This window comes from Cavia porcellus, unplaced genomic scaffold (genome assembly GCF_034190915.1).
Source record: "Cavia porcellus strain 051 isolate PalLab524CR breed Dunkin Hartley unplaced genomic scaffold, mCavPor4.1 scaffold_12, whole genome shotgun sequence".
Lineage (NCBI taxonomy): Eukaryota > Metazoa > Chordata > Mammalia > Rodentia > Caviidae > Cavia > Cavia porcellus.
In genome coordinates, this window is record NW_026947495.1 from 51,431,297 (window position 1) to 51,450,241 (window position 18,945).

Here is an 18,945-nt window from a genome sequence, read left to right on the forward strand (position 1 = left end):
TATTCTTAGTAGCTTAAGCCCAGAAATAAAAGAAATAACTTACAACAAATGAAGGTATCGATGAACTGTGTGGCATCCATACCACGGAATAACGCTGAGCAATTATTGGGGACAGGCTATGTCAGGGTTAACTTGCTGACCACAAAGGGACCTCTGGCTTTGTAGGAAAAGCTCATATTCACAGTACTCTGAAGTCCAGCACCATAAAACAACCAACGTTAAAGATTAAACAGTTCTCTTCATTTGCCAAATTTACTGCTTGGAGAAGTCTTGAACTTCCCAAGGTCCTGCTCAGTACCCAACTTGTCTCAGAATCCCCTTTCTTTGTTTAAAAGCCCAATAAATATACACTGTCCAGAGAAGCTCTTGTCTTTATTCCTGAGGGTTTTTACTTCTGAGAGAGCTCTAACCTTCCTGGACTCCCCACAAACCATATTCCATTCTATCTACTTAGGCCTTCATAATAACTTGTTTTAGGATATTGGGAGTTAGGCCACATCCCTGATAAATAAAATGAGCTATTAGTACATGAAAAATATGGATAAATATCCAGGGAATTATGTTGAAATAAATATGCCTAATGAAAGCCTGTGTGATTTCATTTAAATAATGTTCTTGATGTGAGAAGATCATAGAAGTGGTGAACAGGTTAGAGATCAAGAATTTAGGAAGGGTTGCAGAAATGATTATGGTGGAAATTCACTTGTGATGGAAGTGTTTTGTATCATGGCTGAATCAATGAAAATATCCTGGTTTCTATTTTGCTGAAGTTTTACAAGAAGTAACCTCTTAAGGATACTAGATAAAGGTGTATGGAATCTCATGTGCAGTTTCTCATAATTATATTTCTTTACAATAATCTCAAATTTTAAAAAAATCTTATTGAAAAATAGAAAAAAATTGTCTGGTACATTTAGGTAAACTTAATCATTAGAAAGCTTTAAACAACTTTGAAAACACTTCTGTTTCAATGAAAACCAAATGATCATTTTCATGTTTGGTGCTCATAAAGGTCAACCATACCACCACTGAGAGAAGCCATTGAAGTGGAACTCAAGATCTACCACCAAATAAATTTCAATAGGTAGAGATACAGATGGAAATTTTTGCACGAAATTCATTACTTATTCTTACCTTAATTATTTTATGCCAGCACGCTGAATATTTCAGTATAAGTATTCTGAATATTTAAGTACTATTAAAATACTTATCGGTATGTACAACTGGAGCAGGAATATTAAACACAACAAAAAGTATGTACTTTTGTCATCATATAAAACACTAAGCTAAAACATAGTACTTTTTACAGTGTTGTCTTATAATTTTTATTTTATTTAATTTTCAACTTAATGAATGTATTGTAAATTCCTTAAGGTCGATTGTTGTCTCTGAATCCAATCTACATATCATCAAAATGCTATTACAATGTCATGTGCAGTTGACATATGATACACATATGTAAGTTAGTTCAGTAACTGAAAGTTTTTTTTTTTTTTTTTCACTTTAGCTATTGAGAGCATTTTCTTAGGGAAAGGCAGAGCACATATCCTGGGCTCTTGCAGAGAGGTGTATTTTTCAATATTTAAATGCTTTATATGGGTTCATTTCTGCTACCATAATGATTCCTTTATATGTATCATGCAGTGATGATTCCTAGGAACAAGAAAGCACCTGATAGCATAAACACCTGCCTGTCACTGCTGGAAGCCACATATGTGCTTTAAGTCTGCAGTGCTACTTGCTCAATTTAAAATTCACAGCATCATGCAGCTGTGTTCCTGCCATTCTTTAGGAGATTATATATCTAGAAAAGATGCAGGTAGCTCTAAATAACCAAAAAAGAACTAAATAATTTCCCACAGATTTTAATATGTGTTTACTGCCACACTGAAACAGTTTAACAAAGCAAAACATACTGGTCAAATTTCAGGCATTTGGGGAAGTGTAAGATGAAAGAATACGTACAACTTGAGAATGTAAAACAGTATTTTATGGAGTGCAATAAAGAGAAAAAAGAAATATTTAAGCAATTAAAACTGCCTAAGTCACAATGGAGAGAAAATCCTGATTTAATAGAATTTGTTCCTTTGAAATATTTTAATGAGTCTCAGAACTGCTCTCCCAGTGTTTTTAGGGTGACTTTTTAAAAATCGAATAAAGCCAAGCCAGCTCGCTTTCTAAACTAGCATCAATCAGGGCAGCAGCCTAGCTCATCGGGCTCTTCATTGTTGAGCATTCCGAGTATTGATTTTGTCTTTAATATCATGCTGAGTAATATATTAAATCCTATTTACAAAACAGCACCCTCAATATTGTTCCACCATAATCAATCAGTAAATTAAAGCCCAAGTACAGAAAGTAAAGAACAATGAAGGTTTTATAGTCGAAGTAAAATTTCATTCACATTGTGGAAAACTGTTACAGGTTGAATTCTTTAAAGAAAAATGCTTAATGGAGCAGAAGAATATACTACTAGGTAAGATGTGTCTAGACTTTAAAATCTAACCACTTTCAAAGAAGAGTGGGGAAATATTGTAACAGAAAATTCATTTATTAATATTCCCATAACAAATAATTCTTCAGTCAACAGTTGGTATGGATTCTCAGTTTACAGCTGGGGAGTCATTGTTGTATTGGTCCATCTTCCTGTGTATATATTTTTTCTTATCCCTTGTTTCTCTCCAACACAATTCATTTAATATTTAAAGATGTTCTTTTGTGCAAGTTTAGAAAAAACAGATGAGAAATAACTGAACAACATCTACACTTTTTTAACTCAATAATTTTCTGCCCTGAAAAGAAATTAGCAAATAAGATACAATGTACTTTGCTGTGCTAGAGATTGAATTCAAGGATTTGTGCAAGCTAGGCAATTGGTCACTCATTCACAGCAGTGGCTCTTAAGTGAGAATTGCTGGGTGTCTGTCTTTTAATTACAATATTTTTAAGTAAAATTATCTAGATAAATAAAATCAACAATGATTCATGATTTCAGAACTATGCTCAATAATTTTATGCATTGGATATACTACTTTTTTATCATCTGGAAAACTTCCTTGGTTTCTATCACAATAAATCTCGAAATGGTAATGGTAAATTAAACCATCTTACCTGAGTAAAGACAAAATGGCACATCATAGGTTTAATATCTAATACTGGAGTTTATACAAAGTACGAATGCAACATTTCATTTATTGATCTCCCCATAAAGAATTAAAATAATTGCTCACTTCCACAATCACTTATAATTAACAGGTCACAACTCAGAATAATGTACGTTTCCTTTGTACTAATGTGTCATTTACCTGAAAGGAAAGATTCTCTTTGCTTTTGCTTTTAGAAAAAAGACGTGGGTTTCTTCAAAGGTTCTATTTCTTCAATTATTTCAATATTTTATTGGAAAACCTTTAAATAACCTTACAGTAAATGTTTCATTATTGTTGCTAAGCATAGAGAATGTATTGTTTCATTAAATGTTGTTAAGCATAGAGAATGTCTATTTGACGGGATGATTATTATTAAAATAATCACACACATATAAATATATGTGTTTATATTTAATTTATAAAAATCATTACTATTTTGCTTAATTATATTTAACCTAGTAAGTAAAATTTTTCAGTTCTATATTAGAAAAATCAAAATATTTAAGAAGATTTTTTTTTTTTTTTTTTTTTTTTTTAATTTTTGAGACAAGTTCTGTTTTGGTTTCTAGGCTACCCTGGGCTTAAGTGACACTGTTACTTCAGCCTATTGAGTAGCTGACACTATAGGTTCACACCACACATCTGGCAAGAAGATTTATATTTGTTTTTAAATTCTCATAGACTTTGTTTTGACTCTGTTTGACTAAATCTATATTTATTGAAAAAATTAAAAAATTTAGTTTTTAAGGGAAAAAAATTCCCAGCCCAAAACAGAAGTAAATCTCTCTGCAGCAAAGTCATTTGAAAATTGAGTGAGTGTGTGCTGAACCCTATCATCCCCACGAGTGTTAAATCATTGTTCATCAGGTTTGTAAAAATCTTACAGAAAGTGTTTCTGTATTTTCTGAGACCATAAGCCATGCATATTTAACATGCTTTCCTACAAAGTGAATCCTCTAGCAAAAAGGGTAATTCAGTTTATATTTTTTGTTATATTTTTGAGCATGGGTTTATTGTAAAGAATGTCTATTTCTTCCGGCTCTTTGTCCTCTCTCTCTCTCTCTCTCTCTCTCTCTCTCTCTCTCTCTCTCTCTCTCTCTTTCTCTCTCTCTCTCTCTCTCTCTCTCTCTCTGTCTCTCTCAGATAAGTTCACATATAGAGTTTCTGGTAACATCCAGAGAGTGTATATTTTCCTGGAAAAGCATATACACTGCTGATTAGTGAGAGAATTTTAACTTCTATGTGACTGCTTTCTGTGCACACTAATTATCTCTTTTTTCCCAGGATGATAAGTCAATGACAGTTACTTGCCCATCTAATTTTAGAAAAGCATAAAAGGTTTGTGTCCACATAACATAATCCCTCTCTAGAGAATTCATAAAATCATGAGAAACTGGTATGGTCAAGGCGGACGAGGTTCACCTTTGTCAACAGAATGCTTACAACAAAATACACTGTATTTTGAAGTTTCAAGGCAGAAAAATCCCAAGAGTTTCAAAAAGCTGTCTGTATTTCCATCTATATAACTTATATGTATTATATCCCTATAGAGGTAAATGAGGATGTCTGTGGAGGAGAGGATTGAAGGTTTTACTAAAATTCATCACTATTGCATCTACTCCTCAAGCATGTATACGATCAATCAATTCTCACAAGGCAGGATGAGCTTATCTAGTTTACTTTGTAGTTCATGAGTCCCAACAAGCACTGTATATCATTCTTCCTTTCTGTGTTGCTATTAATTTATTGCTTTGCTAGTTTGTTCTTTGTGTTTTCCATCTGTCCATGCCCACTATACGGATCAGCTTTTCTCTCAAAGATACCTAAAATAAATAATATAATGGATGTGATTGTGTTCTCATATGATACAGTTGACCTTAAAACAGAGGTTTTAAATTATAGGTTTTTTTTTTTTTTTTTTTTTTTTTTACTGGATTTTGTGAGACCAAATTAACTTTTTCAAAAGCAGAGAACTTATGCCAAGGATTTAGCTCAGCGGCCTAGCAGAGACCTTCCTCTAATTGATGGCACAGAAGAAAAGAAGGCAATTCAAAGTACAAGAAGATCTTTAAACTTTATTTCTGATTTGAAGACAAACGGGGTCATGAGAGACAGAACACAAGTGATCTGTAAGAGAATAGAACAGCTCCTAGATGATGCCCACTAAAGAAAGAGGAGCCTTAGACTTAAAACAGCAAGGAATTAAATTATGCTGGGAACTTCATGAGCTTGGAAGAACTTTCTTCCACAAAGCCTGCAATTAAAACTCACCTTCAGTAGTACCTTAATGTTAGTCTTGTGAGAAAATAAGCAAAACACTTAGCTGAGTTCATCTATACTTCTAACACACAGAACTGTAAAACAATAAATGAGTGTTGTTTCAAAGCACTAAAATGGCACTAATTTGTAACATACCAACAGAAAGAAATTCTAAGGACTTTGTGTAAACTTCCTGTCAATGGCACAAATAAAGACAAAGGTGATTCAGTGGCAGATTCATATGGTCAAGAGGCTGCCGAGTCCAACAAAATAAGAGAAGCTATTCTCTGTGTGCACGTGTCTACCCAATGACACATGTGACCGTTCTAGTTAGTAATTCCTAAGGAATCTACAACTATTCATTATTGCAAAGTATTCAGAACTCTCTTCTAAACAGGGAGTCTGACAAGCATCTGCATGTGTTTGTGTGCACGTGTACGTGTGTTGGACACACATACTTGAAGTATATTTTATAAGCATAAGTTGATTTGATACAATAAAAATAACTAATTCCTATTACATGTGAAGCTTTCAAAGATGACAATTTTTCAAAAAATTGTGGTGTTATCTCTAAATGCATGTCGCAACACTTACAGGTCATCAATTTTTATGCCTTTTTATGGTTCATGATCCAATAGAGCAAAATATCTTTGGAATAAAATTTATATTATATGTTATCATAATTGTAATCAGCCTGTTGATGATGAAAAGAGATATAGCTAGAATAAAATAATCTAACAGATTAATAAAGCAAACTTTTCAATGTGTCTGTATAACTGACCAGAGGTTATTAGCATGTGGTGCAGAACTCTAATGGGGAAGAATACCCCGTTTGGTGATATCATCCAATAGAGTTGCAAACCAAGAGGAAGGAAAAAGAAAATAAAATTGAACCTGAATTGTAAAAACTTCACTTTTCTCAAATGCCATTTTTGGCTCCTGCCATTGCGTGGGATTGTCATACTGTTTCTTCAACGTTTCAAAGTGGACTCACATGAGAGGTTCTCCAGGGAGCTTCCGGCCTTCATTTTTACTGGCACTGCTCTTTTTCTGCATCTTCCAATTTAAACCGAGTACCTACTGTGTTCTCTGGTTTTCCAGCATACAGATGACCATTGTGCACTACCCCAACTCCAGTCCTCTGGTCCTAGTACATTCTAGTACATTTCATTGCATATATATATATATATATATATATATATATATATATATATCCTTATTTCTTCTAGGAAACCCTAAGACATGCAAGATTGTATTAAGCAGTAAATAAACAATTGTTCAATTAGTGATGATTATAATGAACAGTGAATTTGAGAGTTTAGAACACAGGATTTGAGTCATACAAATGAACAACACAGTATTGATCCATTATGAGCTATCAATAAATGCTAACAATAAATTATCTGCTAGGAACCTAAAGTGTGTCCCATTAACTAAACTTTATCACAATTGCTAAACTCTTCATGATCTAGCTGACTGCGTATTTCTAGGTTATCTGTATCTACTTCTACCTATGCCTGTTTCCACTCTAGGAATAAACATCACTGTGATTTGCTTATGCTTTTTTCTCAGATACAAACATCTTTTTTTTCAATTCATATCTTATATTAAGTCAGGTGTCAAGAAACTACAAATTACAGCTAAATTCAGCCAAATTGTTTGCTTTACGTTGGGAGTCTGGGTTTGAACCCAGAACATCATACATGTAGATAAATATTCTACAATTGAGCTATAAGTTATGCTACTAACACAATTTTTCATCGTTTCAAATGGTCATGTAGTATCACTGTTACATAGTATCCTCAGTTTTACCTCTTGGACACGAGATGCTTAAATATTTTCTATTCGGCCCCTCACTGTAAAAGCTTGCTCATACTTAACTTGATTTCACTTCAAATATTGCTTTCTCAAAGAGAGTTCATCTAAATTTTTCCAAGTGAAAAGACAGAATTTTCTTAAACATCATCACTGGATTGATTCTAACCTCATTAAGCCACCACTTCATATATCCTTGCTTGTCTCTACACATAAAATGATCAGGCATATTTTCTAAATTTTAGGTAGACATTTTTCTCCCTAATATTCTTTACATAGAATGAGTAAATCTGCAGTAACCACTTGAATGTCATTAACTTACAAATGTTAATATTCAAGAAACAGAGAATGAGTGATTATAAAATCTCTGTACACCTCTGACTTTATTCTGTATTCCTGAAACTAAGCCTAGACCTTCAGGATAGACTGGCTTTTGCTTTGGAAATAATAGTTTGTAAAAATATAAGAAATAGCTGTGTTTATGAGTGTTGAATACTTTTGCATGCATTTTGAGATTGTATAAATATAAAAGCTTTAAAAACAAAAATAATCACAAAAAGCATTCAATAGAATGACAGAACTGCTATATTAAATCTATTACAAGGAGTTCAAATAGATAATAACAGTATCATTGTATGATGACACGATTACAAATACTTAAATAGAGGTAGACTGGATGAATTAGAGGCTGAAACTGTTTAAAGTTAAACAAATAGAAGTTCTGGATGTCAATAAGCAACAAATTATATTTGGCATGGAAAGTTGTTACCATCAAAAATGTTATGACACGAGATCTTGAAATCCATAGTAGAATATAGAGAATAAATGTATTAAATATAATGATGAACACTTTTTACTTGACCTGAAGCTACCACCATTACTCGCCTGGGTTTTTTTAAGGGATAAGCCCAAAACAAGAATCCACAAGAGAATTTAAGTAACAGCATAATTGACAAATGAGAGCATAGGCAGAAGATATAAATACTCATTTATTGCTTGGAGATGGATTGTATGGGTTTAAAATATAAGCCCACATAAAGAGAATGTGTAAATATTTTATTCATAATATGAGGACTTCTTGGAACAGCATTTATTTTCTGAGAGTCAGTAAGTATTAGAGTTGTTTGCTAGGCTGAGTTCACTGCTATGATTATGAGTTTTTCGTGGGCAGATATCATACATTATTTATGTTTATGTCCTATGCTGCCTGCATCATCCTTGCATGAAGTAGATACTTTAAAAAAACAATTTAAAAGAGTAAAATGATAAAAATAAATTAATTAATTTTGAATGAACATCTTTCTACCCCTAATTGAAAACCAAGATACATTTCCTATAGTTATGTAAAGGTAACCAAGCCATTAAAATACTCACATTATGTTTCTCTCCCAAGCTTTTATATTGTTAAAGTATTTTCAAAAATAAAAGCATGAAAAAAAAACAACACAATTATGTACTAGTTAATTAACTACAAAATTTACATTAATTTTAAAGTTAAAATACAAAACATCCAAGAAAGGAAATATACAGTTTGTGCAAGGGGTTTCTATAAATCACAGAGCAAAGGTGCCTTTTCACCATCCTCTGCCATTTGAAACAGGGAGAGAGTATGATTCTTTAATTTAGTTATGGAGGAAAGAAAAATAGCACCAAACTACATATATTTCACCCTGATACTCCAAACTGTATCCAAATACAGCTAAGTACAACATTAAGAACTTAATACTGGGGACTCTGGGTTCTCAACCTTGCTCTGGAAATTACAAGAGCCCCATCTCTTGGAGTAAGAAGTTCAGAATCCTTACATTTTATTTAAGAATCAGAACTTATAAGCTAGGTTAACATTTGAGGCTTGTCAACACAAGGGCAAGTTTATTTTAATTAAGAGATGGTAGATGGATGAATGGATGGATGGATGGATGGATGGATGGATGGAAGCAAACCATTTGACAACTTGAGTAGCAAATATATTTTGTTTTGTCTTTTGCATTATCAAGAACTATGGTCCTATGATCTTCAGCTCCTTAGTATTTTCATTTGTAGAAGGGTCTTCCATTCTAAAGTATAAAATGCATAATATAAAAAAAAAAAATCTAGAGGCAATAATACAGAGACAACTTACCTTAGCGGCTGGCATGAAGTAAGCCCTCAATTAATTTTGCATGTTAAATTTCAAGAAAATCCCTTATCATGAGGAGAAATTAGTCATTCCCAAAAAAACAGCTAACAAATGCTGTCATCCATCTTGGGAATGTATGGTGTCCATACAGCAGCAGTGTGTTCACACGTTAATGAATGCTCAGCAGCCTTCAAAATGCCTGCAGCTAATGTCTGACCTACTTATTAGGAAGGGAGTTCCAACAATTTGGCCTTTACAGAGGCTCTTTTTTCCTGGACTGAGGAAATTGTTTAATCACTACTTCAGACATTGCTATAGATTGCTTTCAATTATATTAAAGCACTACACTTTTTTACGTTGTTAATTGGCTTATTTTCCTAAACTTATTCTTTCCAGAATGTTTGCAGATGACATCTACAGGAAAAAATGTAATGAACATTTGGCAAAAAGTGTTTTAATGTAGATACTTAAATAGTCATACCTTATCTGTTTAAGATTAGCTACAGATAATAATAAAATAATGCAATTTTAGTCCATGTTCCCAAAATGTTAGTGGCCACACTAAAAGCAGTCATAGCATCTCGTGGCTCTGTAGTTTCCAATAAGATCATAATTAAATCATTACAAGTTTCTATTCTTGATATCACAGTTTTGAGGGAAACTGATATTATACTCAGAACAAGAGAGAACAAAAGATTTAAACTTTGCAAAGTCTATGTGATGGATGAGTGAATGAATTAATAGTATTCAGGAAAGAAGATTATATTCTTAAGGCCATGAAAGGGACAGAGTGGAAACACATTTGTGGAAGAAGGAGAACATTTAGTGTAATTATGGATAACAGACCAGAGAACAATAAGTGAAAGTTTAAAATAATCTGTTCAAATGTAGAATGGCCAGTTTGGGGGTAGTTCTGGGCTCCTTTCATGGACAGGGTCCCAGCAAAGCACTAGCTATCTCAAGAGGCTTCTTCAGATGATGATTGCTAAAGACACTTAATTTCTTTCTTATAGTCTCTGATTAAGTAATCTAGATTATTAAGTGATTGAAGTTCACTTCTTTTTGGTCTTGACTATCCTCAGATCTCTAAAATAAAAAGATCTGGATGAAGATTGGCTCTAAAACTAGAGGATCCTTTCTGAATAATATGCTCTACTGAACGATGATTTTGTGAATTTCGTTTAATGAAAGTGTGAATCTAAATATTCTAAAGGTGCTGGCTTTGGATTTAGGTGATTCTACAGAACACAAATGAGAGTTATTGTTTTCAGTGTGCCCTCTCTCAGAAGCTAATGAAGAAATACTAATTTAAATTAAATGTGTTAAGCAAAAACACATGCTGCTTCTGCTCTGAGAATTTCTCTTAGCTAATGATTATATGGTTGTTTGAAACTAACGAAGAGAAATTAGCACTTAATTTTTTCAATACTTTATATGGCTATTAGAGTTTCAGTTAGGTTATTTCAAGTAACTGTACACATCAGTATTAGGTAGTAATAAAAGCAATAAATACAGAGTTCATGTTTCAGGAAGATGGAAATTTCATTAAGCTTCTATTTCCACTATCAATTATTAAATAAATTCACCAGACTATTTTCTTCTCCTGACCTATTCAGGAGAGAAACCTTCTGAAAAGAAGAGCATGGTCTTTGGTGTGTAAGTGGCTTTTGAAATAAAAATCACCAAAGACTTTTCATATGCTAAGGGTTTCCTAAATGTTATATTAGCTTAACTATATCACAGAGCCTTTGTTTTTAACATATGATCAAATCTATACAAATGATAAATTGTTAGAGAATAAAAATGTGTCACAAAATGTAAAAATGAAATTTAGTTTCAGTATTCTAATAATAAACAATTAGTACTATTTTTTACTTAGTGAAACTATTTTCACTTATTACTTTACAGTCATTTAAACATTAGCTTTCTCTTGAAAAGTCACATTGTTATGCTAATAACAGAGTATGTGTTTTCTTATTACCTCTACTAACTCAGGGAAAATACTCTTATAAGAATTTAATGAGACAGTGGCATAACCTGACAGTAAATTGTATGTTTTATTTATTGAAAGGCTTCTGTGTTGAATCTTTTGCCATAGAATTTGAAAGACAGACAGACAGACAGAGAGACAGAGAGAATTTTCAGAGGTTACTTACTTAGAACATTTCCTTCAAGTTAAAGGAATTCAGTATCGTAGGGTCAATATCTAAGTATATTTAAACATAGGTGCATTTGCATTAACAAACAGTTAAATAACAACAATAGTATATCTTTACTGTAATGGTGCTAGTATATTTGACAACATGTTTACATAATATATAGTACTAGATAAATATTACTAATTACCTGGACATCTATGTAAAGCCAAACAATGCAATAAATGTAAATAAAGTGTAAAGTTTAAAAAAAAGATAATTGCTTCAAATTATATGTTATTATTGCACTTAAGTAAGCTGAAGTATTTGACCCTTGGCATATTAGATGGTATTTATTTCATTACACTTATAGATTTTTGGTTTGATTGTGAACTCTCAAAGAATAGTGGTATTATCTAATTTTCCTTTGAATCTCTGAATCCGAGCACTTTTCCTGGCATATGGTAGTAATTTGTGAGATCTTCTGAGAAATCCACATGGTTAAAGATTACGCATTATCCTAAATTACATAGTACAATTATAAAGTGATTTGTAATTATTTCTGACAGTATTATAAAATTTTATTTTTGCATGAAGATAAGTATTAAACAAAACTATTTAAATGATACTAGCAATTTACTTATATTGTATGTTTTATGGTGGTCATTCTTACAATTCAAAATTGAGGTGTTCATTGATATTCTGGAGAGTTGTATTTCAATGCATGCTATCTTTACCATATGAAGGAAGCTAACAGGAAGCCTTCTACTACGCTGCTACCATAAAAAGAACTTTTTCTCTCCCGCTACCTTTATCAACTTCAATTCATCCTCAAACCCAAGTTCATTGCACCTTGTTGGCAAAGCCATCCCTGACCTTTCTGACAAGTTTAAATTATCTTGGTACATGCTTTCATACCATTAGGCAGCTCTCCCATATGGAACCTATGTTGACAATTTTTATATTAACTGTGCCATTATTTGTATGTTTATCTCCCTTCTAGGTTTTCAATATTATGAGAGTGGGAACTGTGCATACATTGTGTTCACTCGATGAGCATAGTACCTGGTAAGTAGGAGACAGCCAATCAGTATACAAATGGAGCAGCTTGTGAAGACTCACTGAGATGCTTGTCATGTGTAAGTTCACATAATGAAAGTCATATCCATCCCGAAATTCTGAGATAAGTCATAACCCATGCATCATTTATAAACCGCATATTAAAATCATAAATAATTATTTATAATCTTGAAGCAATGTGTACTTTCTAACTGAAGAAAACTGCTAAATTTTCAAAAATTTTGAGAAAGAGCATTGTCCAATACATACTGACCATTTTAACTTTTAAAATTATACTACTATATCATTTTTTCTCTATCTTGAGATAAATCTCAAAACATAATTACCTATGCAATTTGGAAGAGGGATAATTTAGTATTTTTTTTTCTTATAAAAAAGACCTTAAGCAAAATAAATAAATTGCTCCATAAGTACTTCATAGTTATCTCTAATTCTAATTAGTAAAGCTTAAAATCAATGAATTTTATTTAGCTTGTGTTGCAGAGAAAACAACTAACACTACACATTCTATTTGGATTAAAAAATCATGCAATAGCTGTATATTCTTAGAAAAATATGAGCTTACTAGACTTTCAACTTCTTACTCTGAATATAAAAATACTAAGCCACCACTTAGTAGGATTGTTTGTGAAGATTAAATGAGGCATTTTAAATGACTATATTGTACAGTATATAGTACACTTTAGGTATTCTGTAAATACTATTTTCAGTTTCAGTACTTCCATATCAATAAGCATTTATCAAATTTGTTTTTTCTAAATGTAGTACACATTCCTACAGCTTCTTAAAACATAGACTATTTGAAGAAAGCTAGACATCAAAGAATCCAGGTCTAAATTGCACCTCTTTTTTGAGTTAAGATGACTGTAGATATCACCAAGTGACTCTTCTATTCCAAGAAGTCTATTTATCCTCACAGAAACTGAGAATTATAGCTCCATTTCACTTGGAGCACTCGGAGGAGCACTTAGAGTACTCTTAAGCACTGAGGCTTAAGACACAGTCTTGACTCTAAAAGACCTTTACCTTGTTTTAGCAGCATTAAAAGAAGCAAAATAGAAGCACAGAAATCTGGATTTGAAATATGGAACACTGACACTCTAAAACTAAGCTACCTAACTTTATATAGCTATCATTGATTTCATTGGTACAGATTTTCTATGACCAGACATACATTATTGAGGGACATTTCTGTTCAGTATAATGCTAAAAATTAACCAAAGCATTTATTCAAGAAAAAGGCATAAAAAGCACCCAAATGGATAGGGAGGAGTTAATTTTTTTTGTTCGGTTTGCAGACAACATGATCTCTATATAGAAAAATCTAAGAACTCCACAAACAAAACTGAACAATCTGTTAGAGCTAATAGACAAAGTTTTAGAATACAAAAGCAATACACAAAATGAATTAACTGAAAAAATTCAACAAAATGAAAGATATAAAATCAACCCAAAGCTCAAACTTTATTCTATATTCTAACAATAAGATATCTGAAAAAGAGATTAAGAAAAAAATATGAAAATTCAAAAATGTAGATGAAAGAAGCTAAAGACGACACAAATATGTTTTTACTTAGAAAAAACTAACATTGTTAAAATTTCTCTACTACCCGAAGCAATTCTGAAATTCTAATTCCTGTCAAAATCCCATGACATATTTAATAGAAAGAAAAAAAATAACACCTTAAACTTTCTATGAAAGCATCAAAAAACACAAAAATTAAAGCAGTCTTGAGGGAAAAAAAGTAAAATAAAGAAGCAAAGCTGGAAATGTCACATTACCTGGCCCCAAAGTATAGTACAAATTGTTAGAATAAAAGCAGCATGTTAGCCACATGATGGTCAATGCCTGTAATCCCAGGACTTCAGGGTCAAGTTCATAATTTTAAGCCCACATTGAGCAATTAAGTGGTATAGTCTCAAAATAAACCTTAAAAAAAAAAAAAAAAAAAAGCACAGAGAGTATAGTTCTATGCAAAGGCTTTGGGTTCAGATTCCAATTTCCAGTGCTGAACACACACGCATACCATCACCACCACACTATCACCTCTAACACCATCGTGGTACTACTATAAATATGGATACACAAAGCAAAACAAACAGGAGAGAGTCAAAATGTAAATCCATCTGTTTGCAATCAACTGATCTTTAAAAAAAAAACATAACAATGCATGTTTGCATTCATTTAAAATGATAACATGCTGAAGTTCATCAAAGATAATTTTCTTGTATTAAGTGTGTAAAACATTAGAGTCAAACATGTTTTAAGTGCTCCTTCCTGGAATTGGAAAGTTTTCAGTGGATGGTTTAGTTATTAGTAAACATACTCTAGAAAAGTATACTATGATGCTTAGTTAATCTAGTAATTTATTCCTGAATACTTCCTCTAGAAAAGCAGAAGCACAAACACAATCTTTCTACACAATCTAAGTGTCAATATTTTTTTTAATTTTAAAGAGAATAAAAACTAAACAAAATAAAAAGAATAAAGCCAATCAAAACAAAACCATGAGAATATTACAGGTCTTCAAAACAAGTCAATAGGAAATCCATAATAACTACCATATTGTCTCTTGTTATCTTCCAAATAGCTGCCCATGCCATCAGACATAACAAAACTGAACATAGAACAGAAAAAAATCCAGTCAATACAAAACAAAACAAAACAAGTGCTAAAGGACTTCAAAACATGATAATAGGAAATCAATAATGATTACCATAACATATAGTTGTTCTCACCATCACATACAGTAAAATCAAACAAAACAGATTAAAACCAATGAAAACAAAACAATGAAAGTGATACAGGACTTTAAATAAAATAATAGAGAATTAACAATGGCTATGGCTTCTAGAAGGATACTCCACATCATTGCTATATTGCATATTGTCATCCTCTAAATAGATGCTCAGACTACTGCAAAATCAATCAAAAAATAAAGGCATTAAGGATTTTTTTTTTGCTTGTTTGTTTGTTTTCACTTTAGTAGCTGTCATCTCAGCCTGTGTTTCTCTGAATCAGCCAGTTTCCTACGGGAGATGGGAGTGGTTGGTACCTCTTCTCTCATCCTATGTGCTGGCTGGCTCACAGAAAAGGGTTGGCCCAGCCCATATCCCCACTCACTCACAGGAAGGGTTTAATTTCTTGTTTCTCTTCCCAGGATGCATGTCCACCCAGACCATAAAATAATTTCTACAGACATAAAATCATCTAAGTAAAAACAGTTCTCTGGTGCTTTTCCTGCTTGGTTTGCCTTCTTATATTTCACTTTTCTGAGAAGAGAAATCACTAACCAAAAAGATACAAAGTGTAAATCAGAGTGTGAGAAGATATTATTTCTCATTAGTGCTAATTTCAGAAACAAAAAGGAGTATAAAAATACAAATCTTGTTTTCATTCCATTTCTCTTAGGTTATTTCAATGACTTACTAATATATTTTGGTCACCTTGTTTGATGACATCATGGAAAAGTAATAAATTAACATATTGTATAAATGATGAAATATATAAGACGTTTTAGAACATCAAAAGATAGACTAGAAAAACTCAAGGAAAATGTAGTGATTTCTTTATCTGGCATTAGCTTTTTAAAATAGTGAACATTAGAAAGGAAGAATCATTAGCTGCTCGGGTACAAACTGAAGTGACATCAGATAAGGAAAATAAGAAATAAATTGGGTACGGTTTGAGGCAATTTAGAGAACACATATCCTCTTTAAATACACTAGACAGCACTAAGAAATATTTGAAAAAAAAAGTGTTCCCACATAAAACTCAATTTTAATAGACTTTTGTTTTGCTTACAACCATTTTAAGTTTACAACAAAATGCATGGAAAGTATAGCCTCCTCTCTCTCTGTAAAACACGCTGCACCCTTAAGAGTGGTATAGCAATTGATGAAATACATGCATCATTGATATATAAAAACAGTAATTTAATTTTACAATTTTCTCAGTTGTACATTCTGTGAGTCTTGACAAATGCATAATGATTTTTTCCACTATTATAACATTATGCGGAATATTAGTACTGTGATACCTTTCTCTGTGCTTCAGTTACTCGTTTCTTTATCTGAACCTCTGGAAAATACTGAGCGCTTTACTTTCCATACACTTTTTTCCTTTTCTATTATCCCATAAAGCTGGAGTCATAGAGTATACAGGCTTTTCACAATGGCCTTTGCACTCAGTCACATGCATTTAACTTATTAGATCCACGAGTTTCCATGATTTAGGATCTTTTGTTTAGGACTGAATTACACACCACTGTATTGATGTGTCACAATACATTTATCTACTAAAAGACATTTGCCATTGTCAAACATTTAGAAATTATAAATAAAGCTGATATAAACATCTTTGGCTGATTTCTGTGTGAACAATAATTTTCAACTCATTTGGAAAATACTAAGGTTATATGTAAGAGAATCTAGAGGTTTTCAAGAAATTGACAACTATTTCAAAGTACCTACACACTTCCAATTCACACTAACAAGGCAGTTCCTTTTTCTACAGTCTTTTCAGTATTTGTAACATTATCAAGTTTTAGAATTTTTGCCTTTTTAGAGTATATGTAGTTGTACTTCACTGATATTTTGGCTTGTAGCTTCCTAAGGCCATGTAATGTAGTGCATGCTATCATGCGTATATTTGACATTTGAATATGTTCTTTAGTGAGGTTTTTAAGACCTTTCGCCTACTTTTTAAAAAATGAGTGTTATGTTATTGTTGAGTTTTAAGATTTCATTATATACTTTAGGGAATAATACTTTATCAGCTATATCTTTTGCACATGTTCCCTCTCAATATATGGTTTGTCTTCCAATTAACTTATTGCTTCTTTTACAGAACATTTTTAAAAATAAAGTTTAACATGTATTATTTATTTCAACCATTTCCAATTTGGGGGGTATCATACCTCAAATTTCATCATTCAAATCAAAATATCTTTATTTCAGAGGTCATATTTGAATACGTTAGGTTGGGTAGCTCAAAAGCAATAGAAATTTGTTTCTCAGAGTAATGAAACTAATAATTCTTAGATCTCTTTTATAAGGATACTAATCTTATTTAGGGAGGCTCCTCCAATTGCCTAAACACTTAATCACCTTACCAATGCCCCCAGCTCCTACAAACATTACATTAGATGTTTGAATTCCATCATATGAATATTAAAACAACACAAACTTTTAGTGTATAACACTATGTTCCCTAGATTTTCCTTTATGTTATCTTCTAAAAGTGTATAGCTTTTTGATTTACACCTAGGTCAATAGTTTATTTGAATTAAGTCTTGTAAATTATGAAAATTTATGTGTTAACTTAGTTTGGGGAATGTGGATGTCCAGTTGTTCCACTATTTTTTAAAAAAGATTATCACTTGTAATTGTATTGTTTTGATTCTTTATCAAGGAACAATTGATGAAACTTTTGTGTCTAATTCTAGTATTTGTATTCTGTTCTACTGATCTGTTTGTTCATTTTATTGGTCCATCACTGTCTTGATTACAATTATAATTATAACTGTAATTATAATGTTTGTTTTTAAGCCAAGCTGTGTCAGTTTTCTGATTTTGTTCTTTAAAATTGTATTGGATATTGTTAACATTTGTTCCTCCACATAAAATTCATAATTAACTTGCTTATACCTTCCATATAATTAACCAGAATTTTAACTGGAATTCTGTTTATTTTATAAATTCTCAGAATGTCTTGCTTATCTGTGAGCATGGGAAAATTCTTGAGTTATCTAATTATTCAATTTCTTTCATCAGAGTTTTATAGTTGTTCTTGTATAGAACTTGCACATATTTTGCTAAATTTGCATCTAATCATTGCATCTTAGTCAGTGTAAATAACACTATATTTTAAACTTCAAACTTCAATTGCTAGTTCCAGTATACAGGAAAATGATTCACTTTTATATATTTATATCATATTTGTAGCCCTGCTATGTTGATTAGTTCCCACACTTTATTTTTTGGTCAATGTTTCCTGCTTAAATTGTTAGGTATTTACTCTTCTTGTGCTACAGAGATTTTTGAGTACAATTTTAAGTAAAAATAGTAGGAGAAGACATCTGAACTTGGGAAAGTTTCTAAAATGTACCAATCAAATTAATATATATATATATATATATATATATATATATATATATACACATATATACACATTCACTTTCTTACAGTAGGAGTTTACATCATTAATTTTATTTTCCAGATCATTTTCTTTATTGGCATGTATTAATAGTGCATAATATTTACATTGCTTGTGTGGAATAGATATTGCTTCTTTTCAGTATATTTAGTGCTATCTAGCTATTTCTAAACACTGCTTTCTCTGTATACCAAGCATTTTGAGAAATGCTGTTTTCACTAGTGAAATGTTTTT

The 18,945-nt window shown here is 31.8% G+C and overlaps 1 protein-coding gene and 1 pseudogene across 6 annotated transcripts in view; both read right to left on the minus strand.

Moving 5' to 3' along the window:
- Positions 1-18,692, minus strand: part of LOC134478296 (ribosomal protein S6 kinase delta-1-like) — a 42,519-nt pseudogene extending 23,827 nt beyond the window's left edge.
- Positions 1-18,945, minus strand: part of Kcnh7 (potassium voltage-gated channel subfamily H member 7) — a 444,168-nt gene that overhangs the window by 267,710 nt on the left and 157,513 nt on the right. The gene's annotated exons all lie outside the window — the stretch shown is intronic.